Here is an 11554-nt window from a genome sequence, read left to right as displayed (position 1 = left end):
AGTTGTAGTACTGAGGATTTCCAAGTCTTTGCAACACGTCTGAAATGTAAAGCGTAAAAACGTGATCCAGTACGTCACTTCCTGCGTTTTACCCATTCGACGGTTTAGGCCCTTTACACCGGACCAACAGTTATGATTCAATCAAGTCATTTTTTGACAGATTTTATACTCGTGTGCCTGTGTTTCACTGTTCTCATGGCGTGTTATAATTTCACGTGAGAGACGTGCACGTGAACGCATTGCGCTTTGGTGTTGCAAAGATTTGGAAATCCTCAGTACTGATATTATGCACCAAGGGAGTAGGACAGGACTACGTGCACTACGGAGCACTAACAAAAATATTTATTTTAAACGCGGTCATACTACCTGTTGAAATTAATAGATCGTACAAAAAACGATTGTATTGTAATCATTGATGACCACTGTTACTTTTGATGTGAAAGTCGTCACCGCCACACATCGTCATCGTTGCAAGTCTAATTACTCCATAACGGCTGCGTTTTTCCAATCGTGAATCACACCATTGCGCACTACAACAGAATTCTTTACTGGCACCCCACACGTTCAAGTATTTGCAGATCTTCCTAATTTCCATGCAAACCATTACCCCCAGTCAGCAATTCCATCTAGACTGCTTATTACATCATACAGTCCAGACATTGTGTTATATCTGGCTGTGGACACCAGTTGCCCACAGACCATTAATGCAGGCCTTGCCTGCATTAAAAAGCAGTTAAAATAAAATAAAATAAAATAAATAATTCTCAGAGTTAATTTGTTGCTTTGTTGGAATTAACTTGCCCTCTGGACTCTAACCATCATATTGAGTCTGCTCGTGCACGAAAGCAGAAAAAAAACAGAATATCTCCAGCTGTTGGCTGAGTTTGACCGCTTGAATGTTACTAATTATTATGATGTTCTATACCATATGCGTATTTTGTACCATACGCGTATGGTACATACCATATGCGTATACGCGTACGGTACAACCATACGCGTATGGTACGGAAAATCGTACCATCTGAGTATAGCTAACCTGGTATGCGTATAACATCAAGCAGAAGGTTTTTGCACTGCCGTACCTATTGACTATGCCGGATGGAACTCTGCTTTCGGGAAAGAGGGAGGGGGAGGCGCTAGTCTCGCTTAGCGGTTTCTGTTCAGTGAAGACCGAGATATTCTAATAGAGCAATCATATTTAGCTATTCTATTCTCTAGAGCTGAGATGTATTTAGCTTACTGCGATTAAGATACAATTTGCTTTACTGCATGATGCAAATTAACCGCCTTGTTGATATCCCAGCAAATCCATTTCTGATACCCATATCCACTGTACATAGTACCAGAGGTCATAATATGAGATTTATGCAACCAATGACACGGATTGATTCTTATATGTACTCCTTTTTCCCTTCAGCAATTAAAATCTGGAATGATCTACCCCAAATGTGATTGACTCCAATTATATTGATCAGTTCAAACAAAAACTAGCAATTATTTAATTTGTACTTGTATGTATGTTGTGACCTGTGCACTAGACTCTAGTAGCTATAGAGGTCTACACAGTATTACCAATAATAATAATAATAAACCTATTTTAGGGTTTCCAACTCAAAATAGGAAGGTGCTTCCTTTTGTTGTTTCTGGTGATTTTCACACAGACCAACCTTTAAGATAAAGCAAACAAGTGCTAATTTATTATTGGATTGCTTGTAGCATTGGGTATCAGCATAAGTTTAACACACAAAAACATACAAAAAGTAGTCACGTGACCAAAAATAGCATAATAGTTAAATTAGGCAGCTTGTTAGAAAATCACTTTATTTTGGGGTGACCGAAGTCACAATTAGTGTATTTCCTTGCCTTATAATGAAGACTTCTACATCTTGTAGTGCTACATCCTTTGTGGTTGTAATGGGAGTTTTGGCCACGTGACCACTTTTTGGGTAATTACAGTTAAAACTACACTGATATATTGAAAATAATTGCATGACAGTCTAATAATATATTAGCACTTGTTTTGTTATCTTAAGGTCAGCCTGCATGAAAATCATCAGAAACAATGAAAAAGACAGAGGTATCATTTTGTTTTGCAGTGGAAATCCTATATGAAGGGATTTTTGGTCACGCGACCACTTTTTGGATATTTACATTATGTTAAAATTGTGCTGATAGTGACTACTGCAAACATTCCAATAACAAATTAGCACTTGTTTGCTTTATCTTAAAGGTAAATCTGTGTGAAAATCTCCAAAAACAACAAAATGAAGCACCTTCCTATTTTGAGTGGAAACCCTACCTATTTAAAATAAAGCATTCCTTAAAATAAAAGAATATTGATGGCATGATATCTTGCATGACTATATATAAGTGATGAAACTGACATCTTTATTTATGATAAAAACAATCATGAATTCATCACACTGTTGGCAGATCCAGTCTTGAATTGTGTTAAGTCCTGCTGATCTGGTACAGTAGGATCTGATGGAATTCTACATAGTCAAAATTAATAAAGGTCAATCGTCTGGGTTGGAAGCTTTACGAAAAACATGATAACACCTAGCTACATACAGTATAAGTATGAAAAGTATAAATCAAAGGAAGGGGATTAAATATAATATGTCTTGATTTATACATAGTCATTGGTGTATAATCTATAACAATGTATCTCGCTGTCTGTTTAACATTTCATTTCATCAAAGTATCTGACAGTTCCACTAAATACAATAGTGCCATCACTCATACAATTATGATGGTTTATGTAAGCACCTGCACTGTAAAAAATGCCAAAAAAATGACAAAAAGCATACGTTGTTTCAGCAGAACTGTTGATTGCTGTTTTAACATTCTAGATGTTTTAACAAAAAGTGACTGTTAGTGTAACGACAATTTTTACTTTAAAAAGGAAATGATGTTACAACAACAAAAATTCCCTGTTGTTATTTTAATAAATGAAGTATTTGCTGTTTTTTGCAGCAGGGATAACAAGTTCTTTGTTAAAATGAAAAATCCTTTTTTACAGTGTGTAGATTATTTTCTTGATGTCTTCTGACTTTTGTACATATTGATTTATTGGCTCAACCAGCTGTCTACTGCCTTATTTGTCATGGATTTTCATCTCACATTTTTATAACAAATGACTTCATTTCTCCATAGTGGAAATGCTATTGATTTGAAAATACACAAGCTGGCATACTGTATGTTCTTTAGAATAGTTGAGTTAAAATGACCAGATTTGTGAAAAGGTACCTTTTCCTAATTGTGTTGTAAATTTTCATGCAGTTATCCACATTTATAATTGAGTATGAGGCCATCTGCATGTTTCTGATAGCTATAAAGTAGCATACATACACAGTACCATTCATGTGAAGTTCTACAGACAAAGTGAGATCATGTACATAAGATTTAGGTACATCAGTGTAGGACTATATAGTGGGAAATGCATGGGCATGGCAAGGATAAAATGCATGTGTGTGCTGATGAATAAATCTACATAGTTACAGCTCAGTAGTAAGCAGATTATTATGTTGTGTTCTAAGTTTACTCAGCTAGAAATGCTTGTAAAGACAGCCCATTATAGCTAGGTGATGGCAAGGCTAGAAGACACTGAGAAAAGGCATAATACGCATATGGTACGTACCATACGCGTATGTCCATACCGTACGCGTATGGTACGGAAAATCGTACCGTACGCGTATGGTACATACCATACGCGTACGGTACAAAATACGCATATGGTATAAAACAATGACACTATTGAAATAACAGTACTGGGCCACTATCAAGTTTCCTCTATTACTCAATCTTTTAAAGTTTGTTCACCCCGATATTGATTCTCCAAAGTCTGCTGTCAAGAATTGGTTGGACTTTGCCAGTATTTCTGCTTCTCAGAGGATATTTCTGGCAAGAAACTGTAAGGAGTGGTACACAAACTAATGATAGACTCTTTTATTCTTCATTTTTGTATTGTAATAGCTACTTTTTTTTGCCTTGCCATGCCCACGGTGTGATTCTGTTGTGGTGATTTACTTTGTGGTCGCATGTTGCCTGAGGCCTCACATGCAATTTAACTTATGTACATTTAATTTGTTCATCATTATAACGATGGTTTCTCTCTCAACTAAGAATATGTATTAATCCCCGTTGATCTTCTCCCTCTACTTTTGTACAGGGTCTATTCAGCTCACGTGAAATACTTTCAGTAGTTACGCAATGTTATTACGTATTCACGTGGGCTTGTACCCCCTGGTTAGTTCGCATCTATAATTAGAGAATATATATGTATGGAACATTCGAGATTGTACACGTGCTTGTGTAGTGTGAGTGCTATTCAGAGTGTTATTAAAGATTGTTACATTGGTAGCAGAGGATGGCTCTAATGGCAGAGAGACACATCAGTATTCCGTAGCCGTTCTCCACCGGAGATGTTACGGAGTGGTTTCAGCGATTTGAAATATGTTGTGCCGCCAACTCCTGGAACTTTTTATTTCCGTTGCCCCTGTTGCAAATGTTTAAACATTCCAGCTCCTACAAACTATTTTATTCTTTAACTTGTACTCTTTATAGCTACCCCTTGTAATTATTATTTGTAGTTATATAGCTTATTGTAATTTGTAAGTAATTAATTATGGCTACCAGTGCAAGACACTGGTAGACCTTCAGTTCTGTAATTTAATTGTTATAAGCTCTTAGATATTGTTTAATTTTGTTTATTGATCTGTACAGTTCTGTGAAGTATTAATAATAATAATAATAACGACGAAGTCAAAGCTGTGAAACTACCACACTGTTAGAAGGGGAGGGTTACTCTTCAGGACATCCGTCTAGCTACTATTTTATGTGGAAAAATAGTGGAATCACTGATGGTCACGAATTAAGGTAGCTACTACTATAGACGGGTCGCCTTTTTAAGGCGTGGTCGTTTTACCGTAAATTTTCCACATACTTTCCGAATTCGCTAAATCAAAAATGTATTTATATAATACGGCTAATGGAGGAAATGATCGTTTCGGTTAACTTTAGCAAGCAGGAGTTAGCCAGCCTTCAGAATAGAAAGTATGTTATAGAGAAAGGTTCGAGCTATAACATATCCATCGTGTAAGGTGAAGGCTGAACGAGAAGATGATCTTCTCTCAATCTCGGGTTTTTGGAAAGCGATAAAACTCGCTGAAAACATTGTTTGTAAGACTTTGCTACTACTTAGAATGATAGACTGGATGACACCTTGTACCTTTGAAGAGTCAAAAACATTTGTCAAACTATTATGCGTAAAACGGAAAGTCGCATTTGCTCGCGTTACAGAAGGGACACGCCCTAAATAGGAAACCCGTCTATACAAGAAAGACTCAAATAGCTATTGTGTAAAAGGCTAAAGAGAACACTGAACCCAAAATAATATATCTAGGCAGCCTGTGTTCATGGTGACTGTGACTTAAGTTAGAACCAACAGCTGGAACTAGTACAACAAATGGTATGTGTTTTGTGTACTGAGACAGGTACATTAGTGAGTCAATTACCCATATTAGCTACAGTGGGTGAAAATTGGACCATACGGGAATAATTATATGCATGGTGGTTGTGTTAAGATTTAAGATTAGGTACTGGGCAGTCAGCTCAGCTGGTTTGCCCAGGGAGTGAAAACCCCAAATGGTACAATCAAATACATACATACAGAAAATTTGATAACTAATTACAGTAGTTATTAAACGTTAAGTAAGTAAAATTCATCCAAGTTTCTTGATTCTATCATATTAATTGGCAACTCATTCAACAGTTCTAGGATAAAAACTATACAATATAGTCTAGGTGTTGAGGGTTGCTTGTGGCAGAATGAAATGATTGGGTGATATCGCCTGGTACAAAATTGAGTTCTTTGATAATGTGAGGAGATGGAGATTGGTAGTGTATTATTAATTATTTTATAGAATAGTGTTAATCTTGATGACTGACGGCATTGTTGTAATGTAGGTATAGTATGCTAAGAGAGGACAATATGTGACTGGATCTACGAAAACCGTTCTTATCGCCCAAGACAGGAAGTTTGATTTTTTCACACAAACACAAAGCTTAATGAATGCACTATCAAGTTTCACTGCCACAGTCGACCAGAGTAAAGTGGTCTGCTTTTGCTGGCTGTGTGTGGCTGTACAGTTCCATGGTGTTGGACAATGACCTGTGCTGTAAATTTCCTTTCATTTTAGCCAGTTCTGAGCCCTGAATGGCCTATAACTTGGCCTAATTCATCTCAGCACGTTTCTTTTCAAGTTTTGAACACCATCTTGAAATGTGATGATTGAAACAATCTTCACCTATGAAATGTGATGATTGAAACAATCTTCACCTATGGAGAATACTACAAATTACAGGGTTTTACAGAAAGAATTCCTTTGAATTTCTCAGAATCATTTTTTACAGTCTAGTCCTATGTAGTGTTAGACACTCATATTAACTCTTGTTACTATTGTTTCTGCATGGAGATATATACATAATTATCCCCATTCAACAACAGCATTACTAATTGTAAATATGGCATCCATGGAGGTAGAGAAACTGGTGCCTGAAAGTACTGATATTTGGTACGACTAAGAACGAATGTGATATACATGACTACACTGTTAAAAATAAAGAGTAACCACCACTCTGAGAGTTCCCAGTGTAGGGAGGATTTAACACCCCATGGAGAGTAACCAACACTCTGAAGAGAATAACCATTACTCTGAAGAGTAAGTGACACCACCTTCAGAGCATGTGTTACTCCCCAGTTACTCCTTTGGAGTAATGGTTACTCTCCAGGGGTGTTAAATCCTCCCTACACTGGGAACTCCTTGAGAGTTGTGGTTACTCTTCATTTTAACAGTGTACTATACCGCACCCAAGGAAATTTTGATGTAAGAAAAATTTGACGAATTCAGACTTCAGCAGATTTGACGAATAAAATGTTGACAAAAATCAAGAAATTGTAGACAAAACCTGTACTTTTAAGGGCGCTTATAAACATTTGACGAATTTAAATTTGACAAATTAAACCGATTTGTCAAATTCGTCAAATTTTTTTGATGTCAAAATTTCCTTGTGTACGGTACTATAAAAGATTTAATCTTTACCATTGAGATTGTTCTACGTACATCCAGTCTTGCTATTAATACCAGCTATAGCTGATCACTACATAGTCTATAATTAGTTGTAATGTTTCAATAATCAGTGTAGCGAGAGAAACAGGTGGCACATTACTAGCCAGTGTCAAAAGAAATTATTTAAACCGCAGAGACCTGAGTTATTGACTTGGTCCTCCTCATGCAAAGCATAATCATGCATGATGAACTATAGAACCCTGTATAGTTGGACTGCAAAGTCAAAATGAAGGAATTCATTGATTCTGCCCGGTTTTCATCATAAAGCAGTCAGGGGTGCTGCTGTTCTATACCATATGTGACCGGATTCGCGAAAAGGTACCTTTTTCACACATTTGACATACCAGCAAACAAAATGATGTAACACTTCACTCCTTATATTGATTAACTTTCTCTTAGTAGCAAATTGTAGCCAGATACTGTAGCTACATTCAGTGAAAAGTGCAAGCAATTACATGCCATGATCAAAAAATTATGAAGCTCTAAAGGTTAAAAAATGGGTCAAATTTTGCGTGTGAAAAAGGTACCTTTTCACAAATCCGGTCACATATGCGTATTTTGTACCATACGCGTATGGTACATACCATATGCGTATACGCGTACGGTACAACCATACGCGTATGGTACGGAAAATCGTACCATCTGACCTGGTATGCGTATAATATCAAGCAGAAGGTTTTTGTACTGCCGTACCTATTGACTACGCCTGATGGCACTCTGCTGTTCGGGGAAGAGGGAGGGGGGAGGAGCTAGTCTTTCTGTTCAGTGAAGATCGAGATACTCTAATAGAGCAATCATATATTATTTTATTATTATTATTATATAATTGCAAGACCTCGCACAGCGAGTATAAATGCAATATTCAAATCAAAATATATAGCTACAGCTAACTAATTACAATTTTACAGTTCATTTATAAGAAGGTTGTTAAACACGGTGATAGATGAAGCTTCAAAAGTCTCTGGTTGCAAGTTGTTCCATATAGCAGTGGAAGGAAAGAAGCTGAATTTATATGTGTCAATTCTAGTGAATGGCAGGGTAAGTTGATCTGATTACTGTGATTAAGATATAATTTACTTTACCACATGATGCAAACCTATTTAAAATAAAGCATTCCTTAAGATAAAAGAATAACATGATATCTCGCATGACTATATATAAGTGATGAAACTGACATGACATCTTGATTTAGGACAATATATGATAAAACCAATCATGAATTCATCACAGTGTTGGCAGATCCAGTCTTGAATTGTGTTCAGTCCTGCTGATCTGGTAGGATCTGATGAAATTCTACATTGTCAAAGCTAATAAAGGTCAATCATCTGGGTTGGAAGCTTTATGAAAAGCATGATAACACCTAGCTACATAGCTATACAGTATAAGTCTGAAAAGTATAATCAAAGGAAGGGGATTAAATATAATATGTCTTGATTTATACGTAGTCATTGGTGTATATCTAGCTATAACAATGTATCTCGTTGTCTGTTTAACATTTCATTTCATCTTAACATTTCATTTCATCAAAGCATCTGACAGTTCCACAAAATACATGCAATAGAGTCATCACCCATATAATTTTGATGGTTTATGTAAGCACCTGTGGATTATTTTCTTGATGTCTTCTGACTTTTGTACATATTGATTTATTGCCTCGTCCTGCTGTCTACTGCCTTATTTGTCATGGATTTCCATCTTGCATTTTTATAATAAATGACTTCATTTATCCACAGTGTAATTGATTTGAAAGTACACAAGCTGGTATACTGTATATGTTCTTTAGAATAGTTGAGTTAAAATGACCAGATTTGTGAAAAGGTACCTTTTCCACAAATTTTACATACCAGCAAACAAAATGGCATAACACTTGACTCCTTACACTGATAAACTTGCTCTTAGTATCAAAATGCAGATAGATACTAGTAGCTACTGTACACACATGCATGGATAATTGTATACGGGCAATTATAAGGTATATGTTCAAAAACCTACGAAACCCCGAAGTTCAAAATATACATGGGTCAAATTTTGTCTGTGAAAAAGGTACCTTTTTGCAAATCCGGTCACAAATTATCTAGTTGTTGCATAGCAACTGCACACACTGTATGGTAAATTTTAATTTTTGTTTCTTCTTCCACACAGTACATTGTGGCTGCAATTGCTACACATATATTGCTTCTTATTGGATTCATGATCCATTGTTGATACAATGAAAATTCAAAAACTAGGCCATTATTACAAATGCTACTCCTCCTTCATATCTATAATAGAGTTAATGATGTAATGTAATGATGTGACATGATGTAATATAATGTAATTTATGCATACCTGTAACATTAATATTGTGTACTGTAGTTGTAAGAGTTAGTTGTTATTGTGTACTTTCAGTTATTGATTAATAATATTATATACAGTAGTCTGTTTTGCCTATAAATGGTCTGCCTACACTTCCCTACAATTAGAACAATACCCACACATAATATTTATGTGTTTACAAATACTCCTGAAGATAGTTAAAGATTAGTACAATAATTAAAAGCTATATAGAGCGATATTACCCAAAACTCTACTAGGGGTTTCTCTATATACTTGTATATATGAACTTTGTAAAAATGTGTTTGGGTTTAAAGGTGCCCAATTATCCCTTCAACATAAAACAAGAGCATTATGTTCCTTGTCTTACTCAGAAACTGAAATTTGAAGTTTGATCTTCTAAAGCATTATTTAGGACAAAAGACATTGATTTCTTTTAGGCTGTAGAATTGTGCCAGCATATTGATATTCACAATTTTCAATGAATATGACTGGAATGCATAGTGATATAAACGCTAAGCCAGTAGAGGTAGCATTGTAGCTAAATATAAACATAAGATTTTGATATAATTATCCATATATTACATTCTGATTGGTTACAACATAGCAACCATATTAAATAATTTGCATCCATTGGTAAATGGAGCCAATTTTTTCAGGCATATATATATAAATATTTTATTCTATTGTTGCTACATATAATCTATTGTTTACCTTTAATTTGTTAGTAAACTATAGCTTCCACTTAAAAATGGATATTTATGCCTGGTGGCACTAAAGGTGTGTCACAGTTGAGCAGACAATTTTAATCAGATGAGCTAGAGAAGTACAATGTATAATGATTGCTCAAACAGAGGAAGACCTGGAGAATGCTGATACAATAACATTGAGGGAGGTAGCAAAGAGATATAACTGTAATGTTTTTAGTTTGCTAATTAATGTAAATCTGCACGGCTGTAGCTTATAGCAATATTAGACATGCTATACTCTAAGACTGATGCGCATAGTAATTAATTGTGCAATAAATTTTTTAAAACTGTAGTTCGCTGAATCTTTGCTATTGAATGAGGCATGTGCATTGCCTGCTGAGATGAAGTAGGAACGAAAACATAACATGGCAGAGATTTTATGGTGAGTTTATGAATTCTAATGTATAGTTCAGTAATGAATGTATATTAAGTAGCATTGTTTTATTATTGTTAAGTGCGTTGTATAGCTACTCGCTACTTACTGTATGGGAAGACAATGTGTTTAGCTACTCTTATCTGAATGTACTCTTTAAAGTTAACAACATCCACATTAATTTGTGCTGTAGGTCCAGTGTGATGAATATACTATTTACAGTATGTATAAACAAGAAAAGTACGTAAACAAGAAATTGGATCCTCAAAAGAAGAAGAGTGTACATAGTATATAAAAATGCAAATACAGTGAGGAGCCATGTTGCACAACTGATGACATTTATGAAGTTCATTTTCCAGTCAGTTATTAGCTTTGCACAAGCAGTATAATTATGTATAATTCAGTTAGAACTTACTAGCTACCATGCATGTTGTAATTTCTCTCCTTGCTTATTTACCCAATTCTGTTGTAAATTGTCACACTTATAATTGAGTATATTATAAGACCATCTGCATGCTTCTGACAGCTACTGTATAAAGTAGCATACATGCACAGTACCATTTATGAAAGTTCTGCAGACAAAGTGACATAAGATTTAGGTACATTAGTATAGGACTATAGTGGGTATTGCATGGGCACGGCAAGGATAAAATGCATGTGTGCATGTGCTGATGAATAAAATACAGCTCAGTAGTAAGCAGATTATTGTGCTGAGTTCTAAGTTTGTTCAGCTAGAACTGAATGCTTGTAAAGACAGCCCATTGTAGCTAGGTGATGGCAAGGCTAGAGAAAAGGCATAATACGCATATGGTACGTACCATACGCGTATGTCTATACCGTACGCGTATGGTACGTACCATACGCGTACGGTACAAAATACGCATATGGTATAGAACACTGCCATTATACTCATTACCTAAACATGATGCTTTAACATGTCCACCAAATTGAGGCAGTACTAGCTGGTAGCAAGGATACACATGCACACA

At 35.6% G+C, this 11554-nt stretch overlaps 1 long non-coding RNA gene across 1 annotated transcript; it reads left to right on the top strand.

Moving 5' to 3' along the window:
- The first annotated feature begins 10184 nt into the window (after positions 1-10184).
- Positions 10185-11114, top strand: LOC136236776 (uncharacterized). Its single transcript, XR_010692218.1, has 3 exons — positions 10185-10338; positions 10486-10574; positions 10759-11114. It is a non-coding gene; the product is annotated as an uncharacterized lncRNA (long non-coding RNA).
- The last annotated feature ends 440 nt before the right edge of the window (positions 11115-11554 follow it).

The sequence above is a fragment of the Dysidea avara genome, chromosome 1, assembly GCF_963678975.1.
Source record: "Dysidea avara chromosome 1, odDysAvar1.4, whole genome shotgun sequence".
Taxonomy (NCBI): domain Eukaryota; kingdom Metazoa; phylum Porifera; class Demospongiae; order Dictyoceratida; family Dysideidae; genus Dysidea; species Dysidea avara.
The sequence above is the reverse complement of the archived record's forward strand: the minus strand, read 5'-3'. Positions and strand labels throughout refer to the sequence as shown.